At 40.4% G+C, this 12,615-nt stretch overlaps 1 protein-coding gene across 3 annotated transcripts in view; it reads left to right on the top strand.

The window, feature by feature from the left end:
• KCNMB2 (potassium calcium-activated channel subfamily M regulatory beta subunit 2) overlaps positions 1-12,615 on the top strand; it is a 303,117-nt gene that overhangs the window by 192,951 nt on the left and 97,551 nt on the right. The window lies entirely within an intron of this gene.

The raw sequence follows: 12,615 nt of genomic DNA on the forward strand, positions 1-12,615 counted from the left end.
AGCTACTCCAATAATTTCCTAACTAATCTCTTTGTTTCCACCCTTGCCCTGCAAAGGCCATTTCTTCACATAACATCCAGAGCGCTTCTTCATAAAATGTAAATCTAATCAAATCTTCTTCTACTTAAGACCTTCCAATTTCTTTCCATCAAACAATAAAATGGGAACTCTTTGCCATGACTTATGAGAGCTCAATCCTGCCAACTTCTTCAACTTTTCCTGGTACCGTTCTTTCTTGTCCACTCTGTTCTAGCCACAGTGGCCTTCATTCTGATCTTTAAATAAGCCCAGCTAGTGCCTACAGTAGACCCTTTGCATCAGGCCTTTCCCCTTCCTGGAATGCTCTTTCCTCAAATCTTCACATGACGGGCACCTCCTTGTCATTCAGGCTTTGTATCAATGCACCATCTGCAGGGAGGCTGTCCCTGACCGCACAATCTAAAATAGTACCCCCTTCTAATTGCTCACTGTTATTCATTCACTTAACAAATATTTAAGCGTTAACTATGTGCCAGACACTAGTTTATATACTGAAGTATATTCATAAACAAAACAAACAAGTATTCCTGTTTTAGTGGAAGAGACATATGATATACAACAAACATATTAAATTATATGTTTTATTAAAAGATGGCTTTTAACAAAGGGAAAAGAAAGAAAATAAATAAGGAAAAGGAAGAAAACCAGAGCCAATGGGAGCCTATATGAATAGGCTCCTATTGGCCCAAGTTGGAACAATATTGAGCATCACAGTTTAAATCATACCATTTCTATATGACTTGTACCTCAGGATACTAGAAGTTTATGATTAAACTTTGAGGAGAAGTTTCTCTAATATAAAAGGATTTCAGCTAACCAGTGGAGCACAAATGATAGAGTGTCACCATTTTCCAACATTTCGGGCTAGATAATTCCCTGTTGTGAGGGGCTTTCCTGTGTATTATACGATAGTTAGCAGCATATCTGGTCTCTACCTACCAGACATTGCCAAATGTGCCCCGTGGGAAGAAACATATTGTCCCTGCATGAGAACCACTGGTCAAGGAAATGAGCATCAGTGGCAATGTACACGACTAGATGAGAAACAGACAGACATTGTGTGTTCCCTGATGGAAGTACAAAACAACCTATAAGCAGTCTTGCCAAAAAATAAAAATAATTAAAACCTAGCCAGACACGGTGGCTCACGCCTGTAATCCCAGCACTTTGGGAGGCCGAGGTGGGTGAATCTCCTGAGGTCTGGAGTTCAAGACCAGCCTGGCCAACATGGTGAAACCCTGTCTCTACTAAAAATACAAAATAAGCCTGTCGTGGTGGCACATGCCTGTAATCCCAGCTACTTGGGAGGCTGAGGCAGGAGAATAGCTTGATCCCGCGGGGCAGAGGTTGCAGTGAGCCTAGGTTGTGCCACTGCACTCCAGCTTGGGCAACAAGAGCGAAACTCCGTCTCAAAATTAAAATCTGAATCTGATTAAGCCTGTAGATCTAACTACGAATATACAGGAAGTACAGGGGACAGAGGACCTTATTAGGCAATGCCAGAAGAACCACCAGCAAAATCCAGACTGTGGGAAACAATCTATTTCTGCCAACAAGGATTGCAAGGTAAAAACAAGAGAGAAAAAAGACAGAGAGAGGTAGAGAGAAAATGTACAGATTAAAAGAGATTTAAGAAATATAGAAAAAATTCACGAGATACAACAGTGACTGGATATTTGATTATACTAAGGAATTATTAAAATTTTTGTAAAATAATATTGTGATTATGTTTTTTAAAAGAATCTCTATTGAAAATAGTTACTAAACTACAGTAGGTTTTTATTATTTGCAGATTCCATATTTACAAATTTGCCTACTTGCTATACAATTTATTTGTAACCTCAAAATCAACACTTGAAGAACTTTCACAGTCATTCAGAGACATGTGCAGAGAGGCAAAAAATTTAAGTTGCCGGAAGTACACATTCCCACCTGAGGTTGAACAAGGCAACAGTTGTACAGCTCTCATACTGTAAAGTATCCTTTTTATGGTCTATTTAGTGTCACATTTTTGTGGGTTTTGTTGGTGATTTTATTGTTTAAAATGTCCCCCAAGCATAGTACTGAAGTGCTGTCTAGTGTTCCAAGGTACAAAAAGGCTGTGATGTGCTTAATGGAAAAAACACATGTGTTAAATAATTTTCATTCAAGCGTGAGTTATAATGATGTTGCCCTGAGTGCGATGTTAATGAATCAATAATGTATATTATATAAAGTGCATTTAAACAAAAATATACATGAAACAAAGTTGTGTATTGATCTATTGATGAAAATGTGACTAGAGGCTCACAGGAACCTAACTCTGTATTTCCTCCAGGAGTCATGGTTTAGTACTCGCTGGCTCAGTGTTTACAGTGGCTTTATGGAATGTAACTACCACAAATAATGAGATGAGGCTATCTTACAAATGTAATCATATGACTCTGGGATTCACTTTAAAATAATCTGGGATGAGGAGTAGTGATGGGGGATAAATAGCAAAAGACAGGCCATAGTTGATAATTGTTAAAATTGGGCAATAAATATTTAGGGTTTCATTGTACTCTACTCTTGTGTATCTTTGAAATATTCCATAATAAAAAGTCATAAAAATAGAGTAGATAAATGGGGTAGAAATTTTAGCAGGCAGGCAGCAAAGTTTACAATTTCAGTTAAGATGGGCAGGTGACATTTCAGAAAGAGGTAAGAGAGTTGGCCATACAGATAGTTGGAACAAGAGCAATGAAAGCAGAGAGAATTGTCGATGCAAAGGCCCTGAGGCAGGACATCGCTGATATATTCCAAGCACAGCAAGGAAGCCAACGTGGCCGGAGTAGAGTGAGCTGGGGCAGATGAGATCAGAGAGGTCACGAGAAGCCAAACAACACAGGACATCATAGGCCTTTGTAAGGGGTTTGACTTTTACTCTGGATTGGATAGGCAGCCAATGGAAGGTTTTGAGAAGATGAGGGATATAAGCTGATTCAAATTTATTTTATTTATTTTTATTTATTTATTTATTTTTTGAGACAGAGTCTTGCTCTGTTGCCCAGGCTGGAGGGCAATGGCATGATCTCGGCTCACTGCAACCTCCACCTCCCAGGTTCAAGCGATACTCCTGCCCCAGCCTCCCGAGTAGCTGGGACTACAGGTGCATGCCACCATGCCCAGTTGACTTTTGTATTTTTAGGAGGGATGGGGTTTCACCGTGTTAGCCAGGATGGTCTCGATCTCCTGACCTCGTGATCCACCCACCTCGGCCCCCCAAAGTGCTGGCATTACAGGCATGAGCCACCGCGCCCAGCCCTTAAATTTTTAAGTGATCATCTGGTTTCTATATTGAATCTAAACTCTAAACTATGAAGAATTCACAATAAAAGCAAAAAAACTCAGAAGAACATTGTAGTAATGCAAGTAAGAAATAATGGTAGCTGGATTGAGGTGTTGTAGCAGTGGAGGAGGTGAAAAGTGATTGAATTCTAGGTGTATTTTAAAAGCAGAGCCAATAATAGGATTTTCTGACCAGTTGGATGTGGGATATGAGAGAAAAGAAGGATCAAAATTCTGTAGCTGAGCAACAGCTACAGGTTGAGTAGCCCTGTGTTTCAAATTTCAGATTTTTTCAGGTTTTGAAGCATTCGCATATACATAATGAGATAACTTGGGAGGGCGCCCAAGTCTAAGCCCAAAATTCATGTATGTTTCATATGCACCTTATACACATAGCCTGAAGATAATTTTAGACAATATTTTTTACTAATTTTGTGCATGAAACAGAGCTTGTGTTAGTACCTATGTGTGAAGTTTTCGACTTGTGGCATCATGCCTTCACTCAAAAACTTTTGGATTCTGGAGCATTTCGGATTTTGGACTTTCAGATTAAGGATGCTCAATTGTATCTTGTTTATTTTTGTGCTTCCTCAGTCTCCCTTCACTAAAATAAAAACACCATTAAGTGCAAGGACTTCAGCCATCTGGTCCACTGATACACCTCTGGCACCTGGCAGAGAGCCTGGCACATAGTAGGTGCTTAGTGATACTTGTAGAAAAAATTAGCTGCACAGCTTCTCTCTGCTTGAATGTTGGCATGCACAACTCTAAAGTTACCTATTATTTTGTCCAGTCTTTAAATTCCTGACCCAAGGCGTGAAACCACTTGCCTATGTTCAAAGAACAGGTTAAGTGACAAAACCGGATTTTAGATCCAAGTCCTCTGATTCCAAATTTGGAGCCACATTCCAGAAGAATCCTCCATTCTAATCCCACCTTCTTCCTACAAGTCAATGAATCGAGTTAACTGGTGTCTTCAATCAATTGATTACAGTGTATCTATTAAAAGGCCTACCAAGAACCACTTCTGTATCATTTTTAATGACTTCCAAAGATTCCCACAAACTCTCACTAACATTCATATTCAAGTTTTCCGAAAATCCTCCTTCTTGTATGCCAGCTAGGATCTTTTCACCTTCATATCTCTGCTACAATTAGCCCATTATCAGATCAATATCCTCATCAAGATCTATCTCTGTAGCAGAGTAGTGAATAAGACTAGGGAGTCAGATTTACCTTCTTAGCAGCTCTCCTGCCCTGAATTAAACAAGATGCCCCAGCATGTTGCCTTCTGCTACAAGCCTTAGTATCTGTCTGTAAACAAACCCAAGTGAGGTTGAAAAGCACTTGTTATAAAGTAAGACAGCCAGAGAGTGACAGGGACGCCACACCAGAGAAGCTCAGCAGTCTGCCCCTGGGCAGCATCCAGTCTGCCACCCACCAGCTGGTCAGAACTAAGGCAGGGCAGAGGGACACAGGAGATGGCCTGGATCACAGTTCTCAAAACAGTATGACTTCACTCCAGGGTGCCAAGAAAGGCACCAAAAATAAAAACTAGTAACAATCAAAAACCCAAAGCCTGCAAATCGGAGTTGCTTTCTACCTATAAATAGAGCAGATTATCTGCATAATATCCAGTTCACTCGTTAGTATGCGAGCCAACACACACTCTGAAGAGTCCTGGCTTAGGGGTTGAGAGCCCAATTTTGGAGGGTGTGTTTAAAACAACTGAGTTCAAGTTCCAGCTCCTTCACAACTCACTGTGCCGTGCCTTTTTCTAGGCTCGGTTTCCAATCTTTACATATCTATATCAGTACATATCTAAAGTGGAGGTAAGCTCTATTTCTGAGCATTGTATACATTTTAAGTGAGATGATATGCATGCCCCGCTTAGTACTGGTACATGTAACTCCTTGACAAATTGTTTTATGGTTATTGTTACATCTTAAAAGACAGAGCAGAATCAGTCAGAAGTGCAAGCGAAGAGTAAGGATTAATGCAGAAGGGGTTGGAAGAAGAGACTCACTTTTTCTATGAAATGAGAGTCAGCACCGTGCTTGATGACAATAGCACAGAGGCACAGAGACACAGAGACAATCCCAAGAACACAAAATATAGATGTGTCCACCATCAGGGATAATTCAACTATGTCCAGTAAAATGTTTATAGGAGTACAAATAAAGTCCGCCAGTTTTTGGTGTCTGCCACATATTTGGCACATTTCACACATCTTTTTAAATACTCATAACATACCTGAGGCTCAGAGGAGACACAAGGATTGCCCTGGGATTCCAGACTAGTGAGTGATAGAGCTAGGCTGCAAACCCAACACTTCCCTGGACGCTGAATAAATGTCTTTTCCAGAACAGCATGTTTACTTGAAACTAGTGTTTCAAATATGGCAATAAGAAAACTTACAATTACAGTTCATAAAATGGAACAATCTATGTCATGCTACTTAGGAGGACTCAATAACCCTACTTAAAAGAACCCATCTAAATGGGTTAATTAACCATTTAAATACCAAGGCCATGATGAATGTTGGCTTTAGATCTTTAAAGGGCCTGCTTCTGAATTCTGTACCTGTTTTGCTAGACTGAGACTCCTGCATTCACACCCACTCAGACTGTCTCACCAAAGAACAGACTGTACTCTCCTTTCCAGACCTTGCCACTCTGCAGCTAGAGGAATGTCTAGGACTAAGCCCCACAAGCTATACAAACTCCTGACACAACGCCAGAGGCACATTCACCTCTGCCCACGCGGTAACCAGTTTGATGGATGGCTTTGGATGACATTCACAATGGGCACCAGCTTTCAGAAGGAGGGCTGATAAAGGTGCCTCTTTAGAAACATAGACCCCGAAGGCTCCTAATGGACGTACACAGGTGCCCACCACGTAGAGTTATAGAAAATAAGTTGAAAAGTCTGAGTGAGAACTGATACTAACAAAATATGTTTAAAGCTAACAAAAAATGTTTAATGTTTTAAATTAATTTAAGTACTGGTGCCGAAACAATGACATATGATGCGTGAAATGTCCCTGGCCAGGTAATTATACAAGAAGTCTATGGACGAAAGACTGTCTAACCAATTTTATCAAAAAACAGCAAAAGTCGAAGTAAGACTAGCACCTAATTTTTTCCCTCCCAAACTATGTAACTAAACTTTGTTACAATAGCATTATGGGCCAGGCACAGCAGCTCATGCCTGTAATCCCAACACTTTGGGAGGCTGAGGCAGGCAGATCACTTGAGGACAGGAGTTCAAGACCAGCCCGCCCAACAGAGTGAAACCTCATCTCTACTAAAAATACAAAAATTAGCCAGGTGTGGCAGTGCCCACCTGTAATCCCAACTACTCGGGAGGCTGAGGCAAGAGAATCACTGGAACCCAGGAGGCGGAGGTTGCAGTGAGCCGAGATGTGCCACTGCCCTCCAGCCTGGGCGACAAAGTGAGATTCTGTTTAAAAAAAAAAAAAAAAATTGCATTATGGAAAATTTTAGTTCCATCTCTTCCCCCAAGATAAACCACTAATGGTTCTAGGTATGCATTTCAGAATGCAAAAATAAAAACAGGGTTGTTTGTTTGTTTTTTACTTTTTAACAAACCACAGCCTAAGGGATTTCAGTTTAGGTCTCAAACTTAGTCCTTATTACGTTCTAGGAAATGTTCCTACATTTACATTACAGCACATTGTTAGTAGAATAAAAAATGAGACTGAGGAATATCAAATTTAAAACTTGTCTATAATATCAAACACTCAACCAACAACCATTTGCTAAATAATTTCCAAGTGCTAGACCTGTGCTCGACACTGAGGAAACAACGGTGAATACAGCATGGTCCCCGTCCTCCAGAAGCTTCCAAAGTAGTGATGGAAACAAAGAATGTATACTTTAGTATGAAAAAAAGACTATAATGGCTTTGGTATAGTGGCTTAAGAGAGCTACACATAAAATGTAAGTTGAGGGTAATACCAGGAAAGACAACTCAGAGATGAGGATTACTCAGGATTTGATTAAAACTTTTCTAAGTGGATCCTCAGTGTTATCACTTTTTCCAATGTAACCCAAGATATTCACTTTGAAAAGGGCTGTGAGATATTGGCATTTGCTAACAACACTGATATTTAGCAAATACTCAACTAGGTATCAGTAAGTGTTTATTGACTGAATAGCTAAAAATTGTCAATATCCTCCCCCGACCCAAGAGATCAGAAGGTATTGAGGTTTCTGTTGTCAAGAGAAAGTCAGTGTGTTTGCTGATTGATTAACCACTTTTATTAACCTTTAGTACTAATTTCCTTTCCTCCAGAACTGTTCCCCCTCCACTACTCCTTATCTCAATGAGTGACACCACCACCACCCAAGACAGAAACATAGCAGTAATCCTAACACCTTCTCACTCTCATTCTCACTCCCCATCTTTAACCCCACACCAAGTCTGCTCTTCAACTTCATTCCCACCCTTAGTCCCAGCCACCGGCATCTCCAGCCTTCTAACCTGTGCTCATCTATTGGGCCCTCCCTCCAACAATCTATTCTACTCTAGCAGCAAGATGGATGTTTTTACAATTCAAATCTGATCATGTGACTCCCTTGCTTAAAACTATTACTAACTCCACATTGTTTTCAGAATACTGCCAAAGATCCTCAGCATGGCCCCAAAGTCCTACACGACCTGGCAGCTTCAGGTTGTACAACTCTTCCTCATTATTCAAGCACGAAACCACTGGTATTCTCTAAGTTGTTCCCATAAGCCAAACTTCCTTCTGTCCCAGGCCCTTTGAATATCTTCTTTCCTCTGCCTGGAACCCTCCTACCCAACTTAAAGCCCCATTTTTGACCCCAGGACAAATTTCACTTCCTGAGAAGAGCCTTCGCTGACTCTCCATAGTAGATTCCTTCCTATACCCTAATTCTCCCCACTCACCCTCCTCCCAGTCCATTAGGCCCTCACAGTACTTTTCCTTCACTGGAATATAAACCCCTGAGGGCGGAAACTTTGTCTTGACCAGCATCTATAGTTTGTAATAACACACTGATGTCTGTTCTCCGTGCTCACCAGACTGTAAGTCTAATGAAGTCAGAGACTATGGCTAGTCCATGATGTGCCTGCAATGAATACCTACTGAATCAGTCTGTTTCCCAACATGTAGAAAATAATGCTGTGCAGGACAAGGGCATATATTTTTATAAAAATATATAATTTCCAGTGGTCAATTGATATGTAGTAAGGAAAAAAGTCATAAGATGAAAGGCTAGGGGCCTCTAGCTTAGAAAAATGTCCCTAAATAACAGAAAAAAAAAACATGTATGTCAGTGGGAGGTAGAAAGAGCATAAAGAGAGGATTCAGAAGTGGGCCAACCCCACTTCCATAACCCACAGGCTGTGTGACTTTAGGCTCTGTCACTTAACCTCTCAGTCAGCTTCCTCATCTATAAAACTAGAACAAAAACACTTACCTGCCCACCTCAAGTGATAAGTTGAAGGAGAGAATTCTATGTCAAAGGAAAAGAGTTATACAAAAGTAACAGGCCATTATCATATAGCCATGGAAATCATATCTTCTTATTCCTGCTGTTTGAGTGTTTCAAAGAATTTACCTCTGGGGACAGCTCCAGATGTTTTTATTGCAGAGATGAAAGGACTCCTCAAAGGCAAATGAATTATCTAGTTCAACATACTGAGTCTGACCAAATTTTCCGGCAAATTACCGTGCTTGGTAGAGGCTCTCCATAGGGCAGATAGAACTGAACAGGATATCGTCCTTTCCTTGAATTCAAGAGTGATTGTTGAATATAGTTTCTGAAGGTAGAGAAGCTAAATCTTTCTGACCTCCAAATCCTTTGGAAAACAGTGTGCTATTGAAACATAGTCTACAGGGAAAAGATGCCCATAAAAAGAGGTCACAAACTCTAATGCTTACTGGGGCAGGCAGGTAACATAAAGGTGAGAGGCAGTGCAAGTAGGCTTAAAGCATAAAAGAGATGAAGGGAATATATAAAACTTCTCCAAATCAGAAGAAAAGGGGATGCTATTAATAATTATGCTAGGTCAGTGGGCACAAACCAAGCTGTCCCAGGAAAACCAGAACATAGACTCACCCTGACACTATGTAGCATGATCCTGGCGACATGGGACAGCTACTGCTCAGCTCCAGTTGACGTGGGAACACTAACCTACTGTTGACAAATCTTCCTATTTTTCAAGAAAATGCAGAAATTTAGAGTATTATGTAAAATTTTTTTGATTTTAAATGTCAGAAAGTGATTTTTTTTCCTTCTGCTGCTGCTTCTGCTTCGTAAACATTTTTTTCTTTTTTTTTTTTTTTGAGACAGAGTCTTGCTCTGTCGCCCAGGCTGGAGTGCAATGGCGCGATCTCAGCTCACTGTAAGCTCTGCCTCCTGGGTTCACACCATTCTCCTGCCTCAGCCTCCTGAGTAGCTGGGACTACAGGCACCCGCCATCACACCTGGCTAATTTTTTTGTATTTTTTAGTAGAGACGGAGTTTCACCATGTTAGCCAGGATGGCCTCGATCTCCTGACCTCGTGATCCACCCGCCTCAGCCTCCCAAAGTGCTGGGATTACAAGCATGAGCCACCACACCCAGCCCCTGTAAATATTTTTTATTATAGATATTAGCAGTTGGTTAGATTTTCTTTATCTACCCATGATGTTCATAAATCTGCGCATCCACTATAAATAAGAAGAAAGAATGTGTTAAAGCTTACTTATATTCTTCCACATAATAATCTTAGGATCTACTGTTAAGCTTAGTATGCCACACAATATATATCTTTAGGAAGCCTACTTGTGCTCTGTCTTCAAGGATTTTCTCTATCATTATTCACCATCATCACCATCAGCAGAGTCATTGTTCTCCAAGGAGACATTCTCTGTACCACTTTCTGCTTTGGTGGGAGAATCTTTGGTGACTACCTTAATGAACACACATGTTGAGCACCTGCCATCTGTCAGGCACTGGGTTCTTTTGCATACATTACCTCATTTAAACTACCCAACATTATGAGAGAAAGATTATTACTATCCTTCACTTTACAGAAGAGAAATCACAGGCTCAAAGTAACAAAACAATTTAATTTCCTAAACAGCAGACCTGGGATACAAAATCATCAATTCTTCACAAGTGACAAATTTAAAAAAGCTTAAAAGGGTATAAGGCTTAGAGGCAAGGAGAGGAGAGACGCATGAAAGCCCAAAAGTAAGGAGTGAGAGAGAAATATCCTCGACTGTCTGGCAGACAATAGGGCTCAACATTTGTTGAATTAATAAATGAATATGTTTGTCCATTTGCAGTTGAGGTCTTGGCATCTGTCATGTAAAGAGAGTGTGTTTGGAGATGAACACACCTGTGTTTCAACATCACTTTTTCCATGTATTGGAATGTGAATTTTGGTAGATATTTAACCTTGCTCACTTCATTCTCCCACCTATAAAATGGCCATAACGTCGACTTACAGGGCTGTTTTAAGAAAAAAACAGAACACCTGTGAAACACCTAGCACACTGTATGGCACATAGCAGAAACCCAATGAATATTTATTTCCTCCCATTCCTCCTAGAAGGAAGGGAAAATATCTCTTGTTTTTCTTTTTTCCACTGGCTTTATTAGTTTTCTACAAAGACCTCTTACCTCCATCACATTTATCCCTATCCCATGCTTCCTTTTTTACTTGCCTCCCCTTAACTGAATCTGGCTTACCACCAACAGGTCATCCCTCCCTGTCTTCTCCCAGGAAGACTCCTCTCCCCACAATCCTTTTCCTGTAGGCTGAGGTTAAAAGGGGAGGACATTGATCCTCTCCAGGCTTCCAAATGTCAATTTCAGACCAGGCATCTACAACCTTCCTTCAGCTATGAGAAAGCAAGTTCTTCAAGGGTCTGACTTATCCCCCTCATGTTGGTGAGACCCCCAGCCTAGTCTGGTCAACAACAGACCTTAGTAGATGCCTGCTGAGGGAATGAACTTGCCCTTATGAACTATTTAAATATTTCTCTGGTAAATCCCAACTCTGCATCTACCCAAGGCTCATAGGATAGATTTGGTTTTCTGTTCATTCTGGAGAAGCCCAACATTAATGGGTAATGAATAAGCACCTATCTAGCTGCTAAGATTATTATGTGGAAGAATAAATGTAAGCTTTAACAAGTTCATCTTTCTTAACTATTACAGATGCACTGATTTATGAACATAATGGGTAGGTAAAGAAAGTCTAACCAACTGTTAATATCTATAATAAAAATACATTTGACTACAGAATGATAGCACTGAAAGTCATAGAACACCTTATAAAGGCAGTTTCACTGTCAGCATGTATTTCATGGAGTACAGCCATTAAAACTACTCTACGGTTAATGGTTAGGAAAATCAGGCTCATTCATTTAGAAAGATTCAAGTGATACTCACATTCATAAAAACTCTAATGGAATAGCACACTCTTTCAACAAGGTTGGGGGCTTTGTTTAAACGTGTTCTACACCTGCACACCTATGTCTTTGCTCTAGTGAAACCCCTCTGATCTGAGGCTTATTTCGTGCTGTAAGGATCATGGCTGTGGCAAAGCAAGTAACTCTAAATGACATTGGATTTGCCTCAAATTTTATTTCCATTTGACCCTTAATACATCACTATACAACTTATAGGAATAATAATTATTTTTTAGTCAAGGCAAAACTAAAGCCAAAGTTTAAATATTCTTTGTCTAGATTTCTCAAGCTTGAGACAAAGATGTCAATTAAGCCCTATTAAAGCAAGTCTGTCACTGGTATAATTAACACCTCAGTTGAAACCCGAGCCTCACGTCTCTCCTCCCTGCACAGCAACAAGGCAGTCATTGGAGAGCCCTTGTCAAAAAAATTCCCAAAGTGGAAAATGCAGAAAAACGTAGCTGTAGTACCAAACATATGGCTGGGGATGGGGAAATCTCTCAAAGGGTTTTGAGTTGATGGCCTCGCACACCTTGGAATATTGTTTTAATATGGCTGTGGGGTATCATTTTTCATCACTGTGCTGTGTGTACACTGGCCAATAAATATGCAATCCAATGACCTGACAGAGGGAGACCTGGTAAACATCACTAGGGCCTTGTCCAGGCTGTCTCAGAGGCCTGTATGGTATTCAGGGTAAGGTAAATTGAACGATTTTTCGAGTCTGTGGCTGTTACAAGAAACACTATTTTGAGGGAATACCAAGGCCTGTGGGCAAAATGAGTGGGATTCCTAGAAGGGAAAGCAAAGG

This window comes from Pongo abelii, chromosome 2 (genome assembly GCF_028885655.2).
Source record: "Pongo abelii isolate AG06213 chromosome 2, NHGRI_mPonAbe1-v2.0_pri, whole genome shotgun sequence".
NCBI lineage: Eukaryota > Metazoa > Chordata > Mammalia > Primates > Hominidae > Pongo > Pongo abelii.